Here is a 5,736-nt window from a genome sequence, read left to right as displayed (position 1 = left end):
CCAAAGCGACTTACAGTCATGCGTGCATACATTTTTTTTTTTTTGTGTATGGGTGGTCCCGGGGATCGAACCCACTACCTTGGCGTTACAAGCGCCGTGCTCTACCAGCTGAGCTACAGAGGACCACTTTTAAGAGGACCACCAGCTCTGAACAGCTGACTAATGCTAACATCAATGTTGCATTAGCTTTATCCTACACATTAACACTCATAGATTTCCACTCAATGGTAATGGACAACTGTTGCTGTGGGTTTGTTTTCCCTGTCCAAGCCTCTCTCAATTGATCATTAATACCAATGTTCGTACTTCTTATCCAATTCTAACTCTCTAGAATTGTCTGGTTTATGCTAAAACAAAGATAAGGATAAAACACGTATTCCCTTTGTAGTGCATTACTTTTGACCAGGGCCCATAGGGTGCCATTTGGGATGCACCCTTTGAAACTTGACTTTGTTGAATTAGTGTATTAGTCAAGCACCAAGCCGATCAGGAGACTGAAAAGATTTGGCATGATCCTCAGATCCTCAAAAAGTCTACAGCTGCACCATCGAGAGCATCCTGACTGGTTGCATCACCGCCTGGTATGGCAACTGCTCGGCCTCCGACCGCAAGGCACTACAGAGGGTAGTGCGTACGGCTCAGTACATCACTGGGGCCAAGCTTCCTGCCAGGACCTCTATACCAGGTGGTGTCAGAGGAATTGTCAAAGACTCCAGCCACCCTAGTCATAGACTGTTCTCTCTGCTACCACATGCCAAGCGGTACCGGAGCGCCAAGTCTAGGTCCAAAAGGCTTCTTAACAGCTTCTACCCCCAAGCCATAAGACTCCCGAACAGCTAATCATGGCTACCCAGACTATTGGCATTGTTTTCTTTTCTTAAGGGCTTGTAAGTAAGCATTTCACTGTAAGGTCTACACCTGTTGTATTCGGCGCATGATGCAAATAAAATTTGATTTTATTTGTTTTGATCGGCCATGCCTGATCGCTCCATATTCACTGTTTCACGGCGGTGACATGTGGAATTAACTTCAATGACATTCAAATGATCACTTTGTCTCAGAATCATGTACTGCTCTGACACGCACATCATTAGAATATAATTATGATTAATTAGCGGAGAACCAATTAAAAAATCTGTAAAAACCCTCACTTATATAATATATATAATATAATAATAAATGGGATTGTTAAAATGGGATTGTTAAAAGCCCTAGCTACTCCCCGCTCAATCAACACTTCCCTGTGGGTCAGTCTGTATCGTATACACAGTACCACCACTTCAATACAACATATCACCATATATGGTGCTGGAGGTGTTGTGACCATCTCGTTTACCCTTGAAAAATACGTTTCCGTGTGGCCGTTGTCTCTGTGAGGGATCACACATTTGCTCAGGATGCTCACTGCTCAGTCAGCCTCCCCAATGATTTGATAGGCATGTTGTAAATTAATTTCATCTTCCTAATTTCAATTGCAAACCCTCCGTCCTCCCTCGGGCCAAATCCTCCTCCCCAATGAAGACACACATAGATTCCTCTGTTCGCTAGCTGTTCACTAACATGGGAGCGTATTGAGCGTATCATTGTGCCAGGGTTGTGTCAGAAAATGAGCCCCATATTCACCTCATGAAGGAGAAATTTAACAGACAACGCTCTGATGCGGCATTTGATTAATGCTGTCTGGCCAAGGCATGATTAATCGCACCCAGAGCTGGCAGAGCCATTACTAGACAGTAAACAATGGGGCTCTCCCTCCTTCAATCCACATGAAACAATACTACAACTTACTATAGAATTCTGTAGTAAACTGTAGTATACTGTAGAATAATATACTAAACACTGTAGTATCACTTGATCATGTGTAGTACTTACTATAGAATGTTGTAGTATACTGTAGAATAATATAGTAAAACTACAGTTTTATCTGAAGAAATAACACTGTAGTAAATACTTGAGTAATATCCGCAAAGCACTACACTTTTTTTTTTACTATAGTAAATACTGCATTATTGAATTTGCATATACCCAGTACAATCCCCTCCCCCAATTTGTGCCACTCATAAGTGAGAAACCTACATGACAAGTATATACCATATATTGTGTTCCAGACAGGTTATAGAAAAGAGCAGAAGCTCTGAACTATCCATTCAGACCCCAGTCCTGCCTACCTACAGGTTATGGAAAATGTGCTCTTTTAGTATTTCTCCAGTAAGTTTCCTCAAGGAGAAAGCCTCCACTTCTATGTCATAGATAATAAAACAAAAACACTATAGTAAATACTACAGTTATGTCCGCAAAAACACTACAGTAAATACTACAGTATACTACAGTCCGCAAAAACACTACAGTAAATACTACAGTATACTACAGTCCGCAAAAACACCACAATAGTTACTTTAGTATATACTACAGTTTTCTTTTACTACTATAGTTAACTGTATATACAGTAAAGTCTCTAAAAACACTACAGTGAACACTATAGTATTTATACCATAGTATACTGTAGTATTTTTTCATGTGGGATCCACTGGCAGCTCCAGATGCAACAGAACAGCTCAGAGAGACACAGAACACGAAGCAGACATCAAAGTCGTCTCAGACTAAAGGGGCTAGCTGTTGGAACACTACCAGACTAGAGGGGCTAGCTGATGGAACACTACCAGAGCAGAGGGGCTAGCTGCTGGAACACTACCAGACTAGAGGGGCTAGCTGCTGGAACACTACCAGAATAGAGGGGTTGATGCTGGAACACTACCAGACTAGAGGGGCTAGCTGGTGGAACACTACCAGAATAGAGGGGCTATATGCTGGAACACTACCAGACTAGAGGGGCTAGCTGATGGAACACTACCAGACCAGGGGGGCTAGCTGCTGGAACACTACCAGACCAGAGGGGCTAGCTGCTGGAACACTACCAGAGCAGAGGGGCTAGCTGCTGGAACACTACCAGACCAGAGGGGCTAGCTGCTGGAACACTACCAGACTAGAGGGGCTAGCTGCTGGAACACTACCAGACCAGAGGGGCTAGCTGCTTGAACACTACCAGACTAGAGGGGCTAGCTGCTGCTGGAACACTACCAGACCAGAGGGGCTAGCTGCTGGAACACTACCAGACCAGAAGGGCTAGCTGATGGAACACTACCAGACCAGAAGGGCTAGCTGATGGAACACTACCAGACCAGAAGGGCTAGCTGCTGGAACACTACCAGAGCAGAGGGGCTAGCTGCTGGAATACTACCAGACCAGAGGGGCTAGCTGCTGGAACACTACCAGACTAGAGGGGCTAGCTGCTGGAACACTACCAGACTAGAGGGACTAGATGCTGGAACACTACCAGACTAGAGGGGCTAGATGCTGGAACACTACCAAACCAGATGGGCTAGCTGCTGCTGGAACACTACCAGACTAGAGGGGCTAGCTGCTGCTGGAACACTACCAGACCAGAGGGGCTAGCTGCTGGAACACTACCAGACCAGAAGGGCTAGCTGATGGAACACTACCAGACCAGAAGGGCTAGCTGATGGAACACTACCAGACTAGAGGGGCTAGCTGCTGGAACACTACCAGAATAGAGGGGCTAGATGCTGGAACACTACCAGACTAGAGGGGCTAGCTGCTGGAACACTACCAGAATAGAGGGGCTATATGCTGGAACACTACCAGACTAGAGGGGCTAGCTGGTGGAACACTACCAGACCAGGGGGGCTAGCTGCTGGAACACTACCAGACCAGAGGGGCTAGCTGCTGGAACACTACCAGACTAGAGGGGCTAGCTGCTGCTGGAACACTACCAGACCAGAGGGGCTAGCTACTGGAACACTACCAGACCAGAAGGGCTAGCTGATGGAACACTACCAGACCAGAAGGGCTAGCTGATGGAACACTACCAGACCAGAAGGGCTAGCTGCTGGAACACTACCAGACCAGAAGGGCTAGCTGCTAGAACACTACCAGACTAGAGGGGCTAGCTGCTGGAACACTACCAGACTAGAGGGGCTAGCTGCTGGAACACTACCAGACTAGAGGGGCTAGCTGCTGGAACACTATCAGAGGGAGAGGGACATTATGTCTCTGATTTCTTAGTAACCATTTCCAGGCACCATTTTGCTTTTGTTTTAGCCCCATTTGAGTGTTGATAACCTGGTAAATGCAATGTTAAATGTTGGAATAGGGTGAGGAATTACATTTTCTCTCAGGGGATCATTAATGTTTATCAATTTGATTATAGACTGTGTTTAGGAGGTTACCTACCTACCTACCTACATACCTACCTACCTACCTACCTACCTACCTACCTACCTACCTACCTACCTACCTACCTACCTAACTTACTTACTTACTTACTAACTCCCTGATCACTAACTGTGTTTCTATACGTCTCCGGCATGGCTTCTAACGTCTTCTCACACCATCCTTCAAACCGCTTCCCTTCTCCTCTTCTGTTCATCCATTCATGCCATCCACAGCCCTCCATGGCGGGTGCAAACTCCACCCAGCAGTCCTCCAACATCCCAGCATGCCTCTTTCAGTGTGTCTCTGTGAGGGCCAGCGGTGGGGCGTCACCCTCAGTAATGGGCTAACTGTTAACTGCTAGCGCTAACACACACACAGTCACCCTCAGTGTGGAGGCTAACTGTTAGCCGCTTGTTCTAACACAAACAGTCATCCTCAGTGTGGACGCTAACTATTAGCCGCTTGTTCTAACACAAGCGGTCACCCTCAGTGTGGAGGTTAACTGTTAGCCGCTTGTTCTAACACACGCGGTCACCCTCGGTGTGGAGGCTAACTTTTAGCTGCTAGCGCTAACACACACTCACAGACTTGCTGCTTGGTCCTGGATACCCGCCCAAAATAGACGAGACACCCAGACTCACTCAGCTGTGTTGGGAAGGCTTCATCTGGGCTCGGAGTAACACCCCCTCCCCTCCCTCTCTCTATCTCTCCCTTTCTCCTCCCTCTGTGTCCTCACAATCTCCCTCTCCCTCTCTCTCTCTCTCTCTCTCTCTCTCTCTCTCTCTCTCTCTGTCTCCCTCTCTCTCTCTGTCTTGCTCTCTCTCTCTCGCTCTCTCTCTCTCTCTTTCTCTCTCTCTCTGTCTTCCTCTCTCTCGCTCTCTCTCTCTCCATCTCTGTCTCTCGCTCTATCCATCTATCTCCCGCTCTCTCTCTACCCTCCTCCCTCTGCGCAGGCCATCTCTCTTTCTCTCTCTTTCCTCCCTCCCTCCTTGTCTATTTACCTGATTACTAAATCAATGCTCAAAGTGCATAAGCAGGGCATCTTTGGCACTGTGTCCAGACCAGCTTCCCATCACCGCTTCCAAGAAAACCTCTCCTCCACTCTCCTCTCCCGCATTTCTCTACATCCCCACATCCCCATCTGCCTCGTCTCAACCTCAGCTGAAGCACACCACCAGGCAAACTAACTAACGAGAGACTTCCACAACCATCTGTCGCATTTCTGCGCCTTCCTCTCCTCCGTCAGCCCCCTCTACTCCCTCCATCCCCCCCTCGCATGCACCCTCTCATCCTCCTTCTCTTCATGCATACTGAAATAGCTGCTAAACCTTTTCCACAGCTCCGATTTTTTCCACCCATCTATGATACAATATATCAGAAAAAAATAGGGGCTTTAATTATTTCCTTTTACCAGCAACCTTCCATCTGCCCCTCCTGATACACATACACACACACACACACACACACACACACACACACACACACACACACAGGGGATAATAA

This window comes from Coregonus lavaretus (assembly GCF_964263955.1).
Source record: "Coregonus lavaretus genome assembly, contig: HAP1_SCAFFOLD_4784, whole genome shotgun sequence".
NCBI lineage: Eukaryota > Metazoa > Chordata > Actinopteri > Salmoniformes > Salmonidae > Coregonus > Coregonus lavaretus.
The sequence above is the reverse complement of the archived record's forward strand: the minus strand, read 5'-3'. Positions refer to the sequence as shown.